This window comes from Carcharhinus amblyrhynchos, unplaced genomic scaffold (assembly GCF_965287045.1).
Source record: "Carcharhinus amblyrhynchos unplaced genomic scaffold, sCarAmb.v2.hapA chromosome_135, whole genome shotgun sequence".
Classification (NCBI taxonomy): Eukaryota; Metazoa; Chordata; class Chondrichthyes; order Carcharhiniformes; family Carcharhinidae; genus Carcharhinus; species Carcharhinus amblyrhynchos.
The window spans coordinates 105,802-117,510 of NW_027649875.1; the positions used below are offsets into that span (position 1 = coordinate 105,802).

An 11,709-nucleotide genomic window follows, 5' to 3' on the forward strand; every position below is an offset into this window, starting at 1 on the left:
CTGATTGGTTGAGATGGTCAGTGAGCAATCCCGTCTCTGATTGGCTGAGGCAGTCAGCCAATAACTAACAGTGTCTGACAGTGAGATGATTCCGGGATCTCTGAGGACAGACTTCCTCTGAGGAGGAACTTTCTCTCCTGGCAGGTGGACAGGTGGAGATGGGGGCAGACCTGATGTTATTTCCTCATTAGGGGGTTGGGGGGGGGTGGGGGTGATGCCGGGTGTGGTCCCTGTCCCCTGGGGTAGCTCAGTTCACATTGAGCCCTGGTGATGATACAGTCCATATACCACCCCCCACCCCTGCTACCCGGAGGGAACCTATTCCACAGAGTGGGAATCCCATTGGGAAAAGCTGCTGAACTGACATTGGATCACTTCCTGAAACAGAGCAGAAACTACACCGGAAACATTCACATCAGAGACTGGCCTGAAGTACCGCAGCTGGAGTACTGTGTGCAGTTTTGGTCGTCGCACTTACACAAGGATATTTTGGCCTTGGAGGGAGTGCAGAGGAGGTTTACTAGGCTGATACCGGAGTTGAGGGGGTTGAGCTATGAGGAGAGGCTGAATAAACTAGGCTTGTACTCGTTAGAGTTTAGAAGAATGAGGGGAGATCTCATTGAGACGTATAAGATGATGAATGGGATGGATAGGATAGAGGTGGAGAGACTCTTCCCGCTCAGAAAGGACAGTAGGACTAGAGGGCACAGCCTCAAGATAAAGGGGGGGGGTGCGGTTTAGAACGGAGTTGAGGAGGAACTTCTTCACTCAAAGGGTGGTGAATCTCTGGAATTCTCTGCCCGTTGAGGTGGTGGAGGCTACCTCGCTAAATATATTTAAGACGCAGGTTGATGGGTTTTTGATAAGCGAGGGGATTAAGGGTTATGGGGAGAGGGCGGGAAAGTGGAACTGAGTCACGACAGATCAGCCATGATCTTATTGAATGGCGGGGCAGGCTCGAAGGGCTAGATGGCCTACTCCTGCTCCTATTTCTTATGTTCTTATGTTGTCTCTGTCTGTCTTTCTCTTTCTGTCTCTCTGTTGCTCTCTCTGTCTCTGTTACTCTGTCACTGTCTGTCTGTCTCTGTCTCTCTCTGTCACTGTCTCTGTCTGTCTGTCTGTCCGTCTGTCTCTCTCTCTGTCACTCTCTCTCTGACTCTCCCTCTCTGTCTCTCTCTCTCTGTTTCTCCCTGTCTGTGTCTCTCTCTCTGTCTCTGTCTCTCTCTGTCGCTATGTCTCTGTCACTCTCTCTGTGTCTCTGTCTCTGTCGCTCTGCCTCTCTATCTCTGTCTCACTCTCTCTCTCTGTGTCTGCCTCTGTCTCTCAGTCTCTGTCTCTGACTCTGTGTCTCTGTTGCATTCTCTTTCTTGCTATCTCTGTCACTCTGTCTCTGTCTATCTGTCTCTCTCTCTCTGTCAGTCTGTCTGTCTCTTTCTCTCTGTCTCTATCATTTTGTCTCTGTCTGTATCTCTGTCTCTGTGTCTGTTTCTCTGCCTCTCTCTCTCTGTCTCTCTCTCCCCCTGTCTGTCTGGGTCTCACTCTCTGTCTCTCTCTCTCACTCTCTCTGCCTCTGCCTCTGTCACTAAATCCACTCAATGACCTGGCCATGCACAGCCTTCAATGGTAATGAATCCACAGATTCACCACCCTCTGGCTGAAGAAAGTCCTCCTCATCTCAGTGTAAAACGGTTGTCCTTTTATTCTGAGGCTGTTCCCTCGGATCATAGTCTCTCCTCCAAATGGAAGCATCTCCCTCATGTCCACTCTATCCAGGTCTTTCAGTATTCTGTAAGGTTCAATGAGGACCTCCCTCATCTTTCTAAACTCCGAGTACAGACCCAGGGTCCTCAAACACTCCTCCAACGTCCAGCTTTTCATTCCCGGGATCATCCTTGTGAACCTCTCCTGGACCTTCTCCAGGACCAGCACATCCTGTCTTTGACACAGACCCAAATTTACTCACAATATTCCAAAGGTAGTCTGAGTAGAGCCTTAGAAACCGTCAGCAGCACAGCCCTGGGTTCAGCAACACAAATTCTTTTACTTTCTAAATGTGGCAAAGGCCTTGAGGTTAACAATAAAACTCAGCTGATAAAGTCATTGATTACATGTCAATGTCGCAGGTTGATGTGTCCTGGTTCACCGAACAACAGGAGATTCAGATCCAGCTTCCAGTCACTTTCTCATCGCTGGGAGTTTAACTGATGATTTATCTTTTGATTTGATTTATTATTGTCACATGTATTAACATACAGAGTATTGCTTCTTGTGCACTAAACAAACAGAGCATAATGTTGATAGAGAAGGAGTGTGAAATGTCCTGTTCCAGTCACAGCTCGGGGGTAGCAATGCACTCCGGTGAACTCATACAAGATCGGTTCATTCCAAAGTCTGACGGCAGCTGGGAAGAAGCTGTTCCTGAATCGGTCGGAACAGGAGCTCAGACGTAGAGCAGGATCCCAGACCAAACTGTGAGACAACCAGAAAGAACGCTTTCTATGGTGCACTTGTCAAAGTTACTGAGAGTCGGAGCGGGGAATTTCCCCAGTCTGTGTGTGAGGGTCTGGGAGAAATCTGAAATTGGAGAGATGATAATGTTTGAATTGTAATATCTAACGGGGTAAAGTATCCGGGAGCTGAGTGGGTTCAATAAAGGCTGGAATACAGACTGGGGCAATGAGTGGGAAGATGGGGGGGGAGGGGAATGAGTCTTGTAGGAGAGGAAGGGAGGGTGAGGGGGACGGGGGGGGGGGCGGTACGGGGGGAGGGGGACAGGGGGAAATGAGGGAAAGGTGAGGGGGGAGGTGGAGGGGGTGAGGGGGAGGTGGTGGGGTCAGGTGGGGGGTGGGGAATTTGAGGAGGGTCCCAGAACCTCTGAGCAGCTGAACTGGGGAAGCCTTTGGGCAGAGCCGGCGCTGCTGCTGTTTCCCCTCCCGGCCGCCAGGGGCCGCTGTAACCCTCCCGGCTGGTGCTGCAGCTGCTGCTCCTCCCAGTGTCACCTCCTGCCGCCTTAGGCCTCGCCGCTGCTCGTTGGCGGAACATCCGGGGCCTCCGCCATGTTGCCGTGACGTCACTGGCGGCCCCTCCCCCGCCGCTTGTTTTTGAATAAAAAGAAGTGAGTGTTGAGCAATGGGGAAAGTGAGAGAAATTCCGAGCCGGAAACCCCGCCAGGAACCGAATCAAAATTAAATCCATATTTATATCCCGAGGCCGGGGCGGGGCCTGCGCGCTGAGTTCTCCCAGACTGCACCGTGCGGATCAGATTAAAAAAACACAATTTTAAAATAAAAGAAGCGACGTTCCCGAATCGAGCAGGAACAGAAATTCTGCTGGGAGCGGATTAGGAATAAAACCCAACATTTGTTTAAAAAATTTACATGTACCGGTTGGTGCGCATGTGCAGTGGGGGAATTCTCCCAGAGGGCCGTGCGCGGGCCGCCACCGCATTGAAGCCCCCGGCAACGGCAAGATGGTGGTGTGCCGTCTCCCCGGCAACGGCAAGATGGCGGTGTGCCATCTCCCAGGCAACGGCAAGATGGTGGCGGGCGGTGAGTGCCGGTGGAGCAGCCGCAAACCGGGACTGGGAGCCGGGCACCTGCGCGGGGCAGAAAGAGGCCATTCAGCCCATCAGAGAGTTCCCTCCTCCCCAGTCTAACACACTCCCCCCCCCCCCCCAGGGCTGATTAATGTTGAATCTAAAATGTGATGAACATAAAATTCTGACTGAGAAACAGAACCGGGATCCTGTAAAACCGTCCCACAGCAAACAGAAACCACACGGGGGGGGGGGGGGGGGGGTGAATGTTATCAGAACAAACTCAGCCGGACACAAACCCCCCGTTGGTCAGATTGCCGAGCCCCCAGTGTGGGAATAACTGTGGGTTTAATCACTAATACCCGGGGGGGGGGGGGGGAGTCGGTGAATGGAGAGTGAACTATAGTCAGGGAGAGTGAAGAAACTGCCTGGGGATAAGAGCAGAGTGAAATAAAACATCTCCATCACATCCTGTAGGAATGGGAAATATCCACATTGGGAAACTAATGGGAAGCGAGATGTGTTGTTCCAGTAACAGAGTTTACCGTCTAACTACAGGGGATAAAAGGTCACTCAGATCGGAGAGACATCAGAGATTAAATTAGCAGAAGACTGGACACAGCCGGTCTGAACTGGACTTGTTCACAGCTCTCCGGGGAATATCCATAAGACGGATGAATCTCAGAATGAATCAGGTAAGGATATTGAAACAACCCGACAATATTCACTCTTACAGTAACAGGAGAATAACAGGAGGGGAGCAGAGGGGCTCGGGACATCAACCAACACACAGCACAGCCTGTGGCTCGGGACATGAACCAACACACAGCACAGCCTGTGGCTCGGGACATGAACCAACACACAGCACAGCCTGTGGTTTGGGACATGAACCAACACACGGCACAGCCTGTGGCTCGGGGCACCTCGATCCGATAGGGGATTGACAACACAGAAATGGGACAGGGAGCAGCAATTAGGGGAGGACAATGTATTGTGTAATTGATTAACATGCTTGGAGAAATAGTATAAAACCCCTGCTTAAACTCGATGTAAGGTCTGCCTATTTTTTTGGACACCTGGTCTTGCAAGAACATTAAACAAAATATCTTGCTCTTTTGGAACTTGACTCGAGTAAATTGTTTGTGAGCTGCATTTCTCACAATTAATAACCCAATTAACACAGTGTAAATAAAATACAAACTCAAATCATTCTAATGTTTTCTCATCAATTTAATAAATTCTAGAGGAAACTCCAACATCAGTCTGTCCACTTTATGAAAAATATCATTTACACAAATTATTTATTTCTTCCCCTTTAAACATTTTAACTCCTGGACCTTCAAATAACTAAATAAAAAACCCCCCATCTGTTATAGAGTCATTGACACTCTCCAAAATCATTCACTTTTCACAAAAAAATAACTCCAACATATTAGTATTTACAGATCCCCCTCCCCTCAGATAACACTCCCCCCGGCCGCCGCGCCCCCCCTCCCCCGGGTCACCGCGCCCCCCCCCTCCCCCCGGTCGCCGCGCCCCCCCCGTCCCCCCGGTCACCGCGCCCCCCCCGTCCCCCCGGTCACCGCGCCCCCCCCCCCTCCCCCCGGTCAGTACCTGGCGAATGGGATATAAAAGCAGGAGAATGTGAAGTGATGCAGTTTGGTGGGAAGAATCAGGAGCTGATTATTTCAGTGGGGATGAGGCAGGAAAGTGGAATGGAGAGGATCAGAAATACCATCTTGTTGAATGGTGGGTCAGACTTGTTGGGCCAAATGGCCTATTTCTGCTCATCCCTTTTTAATGGGAGTAAAATAACAGTCAGAGAGTGACCCTGAAATTGAATTCATTCCAAAAATAAAATCCCCATTAAAGGCCTGATGGAGTTTTAATCCCACCAAAGTGAACACAAATGAAATGTAATATTTCACCCCCTTCCCCCGGATGTGGGATATTTGGACACGGTAACTCTGTATTCACTCACTCACCATCAAGCTGCATTATGAAGCTGCCACTCACTGTTCCAGATACAGAGTTTGCCTCAAACCCCCTCCCCATGTTAGTGAGGGTGTCTCGTACAAGGTATCAGAATAAGGAAGCTCGTTCTTCTGCCAAGTGAGAGGCAGAGGCAGAGATTCCCCACACTGGAAAAGGGTGGACATTGTATTCAATGCAACGCCCCAACAGCATGGGGGGGCTTTCACCCACAGCTGAGGGGGAAACCGCACATTTCTAACACAAAAAATCCCCCATGTTTCTGAATCAGTGTCATTGTCCTGGGCAGGAATTGGATCACGTTTAGGAAGCTGGATTGGGATTTAAAGGAGTCAAAATAATGAAAATCAGCTACAGAATTAGAAAGATAAAAATGTTTTATTTTCCAATGCAGCAGAGCTGACATTTCCATTTGAATCCCAGTCAGTTGAGGGTGAGCCTGTCAAACAGGTCCTCTCCCTGCCATTCTCAGGCACTCCCAGTCTCTTCAGGTTGGTGATGTGATCTCCAAGCTTCTTGATCATCTTCACTTGTTCATCCAAGCAGTGAGTCTCCAGGAAGTCACACAGCTGGAAGAGGAGGAGGATAAGTCATTAACATCTCACAGCAACAAGTATTAGTTGGATTTCCTCAATAGATAGTGCAATCCCAAGTGATTGGAGAGTGTATTTATATCCCAGGATTACTAGGGCAGCCTTGTCTTCTCTCCATTACCAATCCCCAGTTAGATTCAGAGACCCTGGGACATGTCTCCATTCCCATTTATCCAGTATCCCAGATCAGTGAGTTCCGTGAGGGTCAGTGTTCCCAGAGGAGAGTTTGTGCAGATCCAGCAGACTCTGGTTCATATCTTTCTCCAGCTGCTTGTGAACAGCATCCTCACAGTCCTTGTGGTGGTTCTGACTCACTTGGGAAGCCATTGTGTTCTCACTGGACGATAACTCAAACAAGCTGAGCTGTCTTGTCACAAGCTCTTGTATTTATACCACGGGGACATCCTGCATTCAAACCGGGAATGATTGACAATCCCTGACAGCCAATCAGGAATCTTCAATCAATCAAGGCACCAATCACGGCGGGGTGTGATATCCCAAGCCAATCACAGCAGTGGATTACAGGCAGATGTCGATGGCCTCCTCCTGTGCTGATGCTCTGAGTCAATCAGCCCCTCAAGCCTATCCCATCATTCCTTCACATCATGTCTGCTCTCATTTCAAGCCTATCCCATCATGCCCTTGCCTAACAAATAGCTAATGTCCAACATTTAGGGGGAGCGAGGCCCAGGACTGCAGCAGCGTCTGTGTGAACATAAGAAATAGGAGCAGGAGTAGGCCACCTAGCCCCTCGAGCCTGCCCTGCCATTCAATAAGATCATGGCTGATCTGTCGTGGCTCAGTTCCACATTCCCGCCCTCTCCCCATAACCCTTAATCCCCTCGCTTATCAAAATCCCATCAACCCGCGTCTTAAATATATTTAGCGAGGCAGCCTCCACCACTTCAACAGGCAGAGAATTCCAGAGATTCACCACCCTTTGAGTGAAGAAGTTCCTCCTCAACTCTGTTCTAAACTGCCCCCCCCCCGCCAATCTTGAGGCTGTGCCCTCTAGTCCTGCTGTCCTTTCTGAGCGGGAACAACCTCTCTACCTCTACCCTATCCATCCCCTTCATTATCTTGTACGTGAAGATGTGCATCACCCCATAACAGGCAGGCTCTCAGTGTGAGATCAAACTCATTTCAGAGTCATATATAACACCAAGTTTACAGTCTGATTCACACTGACAGGGAGTTAGTTGCTGTGTTTTATGAAGAGTTAGACAATGATACAGTCTGTGTGTTGTGAGTGACACATATGTTAATTTTTGATGGTGGATTGAATGTATCAGGCAAATCAGACTGAACAAATCTGATGGTTTCAATGTTCCATTTGGAAAAATAATCTGTTTTTCTATATTTAATTTGGTGTATAATTGTAGAGGAATTAATTAGCAAAAATGTAAATAACAGAATCGATAAATGAGAGACGCAGCCTGTGAGCGTGATGTGTATCTGTGGTATTGGCAGCTGAGTTTCTGTGTGTTTGTCAGTAAGATTATACTCTTAGGGATCATTTCTATAGTGTTTTCCTAGAGAAATGTGTTTCTAAAGTGTGTGGTCTCACAATCCATGAGGAGGATTTCTAGTGTTCTCTTCTGAGCAGGAAGCTGGCACTGAGTGTTACTTTTAGTAACTGCTCAGCGTCATTGATGAGTGTTCCTTCTCTCTCTTGCAGAGAGGTGGAGGAAGGGAACCTGGTCTGAGTGGATTGTCTATAAAATTTTGTGGAAGTTGTTTTGTTGGGGGGCATTCAAAATGTGAACTCTGGTTTTCATTTTCAGTCTATCTGTGCCAGTGGGGGCTACTGTATGTGACACATACTATTGGTGGCAGTGGGTATACAGAATGGAAATCCTGGTTAACAGTGGTTGGATCAAACTCTGATCAGTGCGAACCACCGTGCTGCTATTGTGTTTGGGATCCATGGTTGAGTGGCTATGGTCAACAAGATTAAGGTATACAAAAGTCTGAGGGACATAGATTGGGTGGACAGGAAGGAGCTTTTCCCTTTAGTAAACAGGGGGCATAGATTTAAGGTAAGTAGCAGGAAATGTAGAGAGGATTAGAGGAAATACATTTGCACTATCCAGTCCCTTCACACCGATGCTATGGTTAAGAAACCCCAACAATGCCTCTACTTTCTCAGGAGGCGAAGGAAATTTGCCATGTCCGCTATGACTCTCACCAGCTTTTACAGGTGCACTGTAGAAAGCATCCTTTCTGGTTGTATCACAACTTGGTATGGGCTCCTGCTCTGTCCAAAACCGCAAGGAATTACAAAGCGTTGTGAATGTAGCTCAGTCCATTCTGCAAACCAGCCTCCCATCCATTAACTCTGTCTACACTTCCCACTGCTTCAGAAAAGCAGCCAGCATAATCAAGGACAACATACACCCTGGACATTCTCTCTTCCACCTTGTTCCGTTGGGAAAAAGATACAAAAGTCTGAAGTCACACACAATGGACCTACCTCATATTAAGTTGATCTTTCTTTACATGCTAGTTGTGACTGTGACACTACATTCTGTAACCTCTCCTTTCCTCTCTATGATCGGTATGCTTTGTCTCTATAACACACAGGAAACAATATTCTTCACTGTATAACACTATTTAAAGACCCCATGACCCCTGACATTCTCTCTTCCATCTTCTGTCGGGAAAAAGATACAAAAGTCTGAGGTCACGTACCGACCATTTCAAGAACAGCTTCTTCCCTGCTGCTGTCAGACTTTTGAATGGACCTACCTTGCACTAAGTTGATCTTTCTCAACACCCTCGCTATGACTGTAACACTACATTCTGCGCTGTCTGGTTTCCTTCTCTATGAACGGTATGCTTTGTATAAAGCACAAGAAACAATACTTTTCACTGTACACTAATACATGTGACAATAATAAATCAAATCAAATCGGAACCTTCTACACTTAAGAATTAAGATAAGTATTTGAAAGACCTCAGCATACAAGGTGTGTGAAAACACAATTAAAAGGGATATGTGTTTCAGAAGGAGCACAGACACAACTCTTCGTGCACTGTGACAATCCATACACACAACTCCAAATCAAACTTCTCCTTTTATTAATTTTATAGACAATCCACTCAGACCAGGTTCCCTTCCTCCACCTCTCTGCAAGAGAGAGAAGGAACACTCATCAATGATACTGAGCAGTTACTAAAAGTAACACTCAGTGCCAGCTTCCTGCTCAGAAGAGAACACTAGAAATCCTCCTCATGGATTGTGAGACCACGCACTTCAGAAACACATTTCTCAAGGAAAACACTATAGAAATGATTCCTAAGAGTATAATCTCACTGACAGACACACAGAAACTCAGCTGCCAATACCACGGATACACATCACGGTGTAGCCAAACAGGCCATCTAAAATGGTGTTTTGTAAAGCACTCTGGGATAACTGGGCAAGAAACTAAACTGACAGACTGCCGTTTAAAGACAGACAAACAGGCTGCAACCCTGATGAGTGAATACACAGGATATGGGCCATCTCCAGGATGAAAGAGACTTTCTGGTCACACTGGGTTGTGTGCCAGACGTAAAGGCACCGTGAATCCTTATTTAGGAGGAAGGTATGTGACCTCTGTGCCTACAACACCTACAGGCATGGCCGCCGGGGACACACCCAGAGATCAGTGTGGTAGCACCTGATTGGACTCTTATCGATCAGGGTGATCAAGTCCTGATCGATTGATTGGCAATGGCCAAAAAAAGGGCGTGAAGCCAAACGGGGTATAAAGGATGCTGCACAACCAGGAATCTCTCTCTCTCTCTCTCTGACCCCCACAAACAAGCTACAACGACGGAGAGCCACCACACCTGAGAAGGGAGGAAAGAAAGAAGATCAGAGCCAGGGTACCACACCAGGCTAAAGGACCAGACTACACAGACAACTACCAAGACCAGTGCAGAGATAAAGGCCACTATCTGTTTGGGGACTTGTCAGTCACACACAGTTAAGTCAAGGTCTTGTATTGTACTTGAATTCTAGTATTTTCTATAAGATAACTTATTGTTGGTCGGGTGGGTGATTATTGATTGTGTGGGTTTAAATAAATATTGTTTGTACTAATAAGACGTCTACTCAAAGTTATTTGCCCACCGTATAAGGGTTAAAACAGACTGAATTTTACAACATTTGGCGTCCCTGGGTGGGAATTGATAAGAAGTAACTTCGTTGCTCCGATATCGAACCCCACAGACTTTAAATTGAATGGTTATTTAAAACTCAGAGCCGACAGGTGTGAACTCCTTATTGGACAAATAACTGCTTTCGGGAAATTGTTTATTGTGCGTGTATTGTTACTAACAAGGAGGATAGGGTAAACTCTGTAGGTTTGTATTAGAACCCAGAGGGATTAGGACCAGAACATAGCATAAAGCCGTACCCGCAGTCCGATCGCCTCCCTACCCCTTGTCATTAAATATAAAATGGCAGGAAACAGTATAGAGGCAGAGAAGTGTCCCATATGGGAAAAAAAATCAGGGGATATATTAAGAAGAAAGGGTGGCCCCTATGGGCAGAATCTTGTGCCAATACTGAGACGGGACCGGGATCCCTAGGGCAGAAGTATTGGGACGATCTAAGGAAAGTTCAGGGAAAATGGGCAAACAAATATGAGAAACAGATTGCTATTGTGAGCTGCTTCGGACAGCTGCTAGGTACAGAAAAGGAGTTAAACACAGTTTGTAAGGAATTGGAGGAGATTAAGAGACTAAAGGAACAGCAGCAGGAGAGGATAGAACAGATAAAAGCTGAAAAGGACAGACAGATGTATTAAGGCGAACTAACCAGGCAAATTTATTACATCTAGGCAATTTCCAAACCCAGTATGAGAGAGCCTACCAAGATGCCCAGCGTGCTGTCTTGGCCAGAGACGAAGCTGAACAGGCAGTAGCACGATTGGAAGCTCAGTGCACTGATCTGCAGGCTGCTATAAAATCTCTACATCAAGCCAGTAAAGAACAGAGACAGGCAACTGCTGACCACTCCAAATGCCAACGAGAAATCTCAAGGCTGGAATCCCTATTATCAGTTCAAAATGGATTTATGTGTGCCTTCGGGACAGAAGAGGAAAAGGGGATAGAGAGTGCAGACTGGGGAGAGTTAAAGGAGAATGCTAGAATTTATGTTATGCAAACTGAGGGTTGGGGTCCACCACCATCTTTCCCAGGGGAGGTCATACCCACGGCACCCCCAGATTTACCTCCAGTACCAATGTACCCTGTGACGACTGATCGTCGGACAGGAGGGGGTCAGGACTCAGCTGTTACATACACCACTCCATTTACAGTGGCACAATTGGCTGAGATTGCAAATAAAATCACAACTTTTGAGCCATCGGCTGACCCATACAGTTTCTTTGAGGATGTTAGGCAGCAAAAGATAATGCATGGGCTGGATGAGAGAGAGGAGGTGAAGCTGATAGTCATTGTGCTTAAGCAAGTCTGTACGGTCTGCCCTGCCAGCCCCTCAAAATGTTGGGGAAGGAACATTAAACGAAATGAAGGAAGCGATATTGACTGCGATAGGATTTAATAAAGGGGATCCTGTAGATGGGTTAAATAAAT

At 47.3% G+C, this 11,709-nt stretch overlaps 2 non-coding genes across 2 annotated transcripts; one reads left to right on the forward strand and one right to left on the reverse strand.

Annotated features, from left to right (window-relative positions):
* Positions 1–7,614: 7,614 nt before the first annotated feature.
* On the forward strand, positions 7,615–7,831 carry LOC145338669 (small nucleolar RNA U3). The gene has a single exon (XR_013885861.1). It is a non-coding gene; the product is annotated as a small nucleolar RNA U3 (small nucleolar RNA).
* Positions 7,832–9,217: 1,386 nt separating this feature from the next.
* Positions 9,218–9,434, reverse strand: LOC145338670 (small nucleolar RNA U3). Its single transcript, XR_013885862.1, has one exon. It is a non-coding gene; the product is annotated as a small nucleolar RNA U3 (small nucleolar RNA).
* Between the last annotated feature and the right edge of the window lie 2,275 nt (positions 9,435–11,709).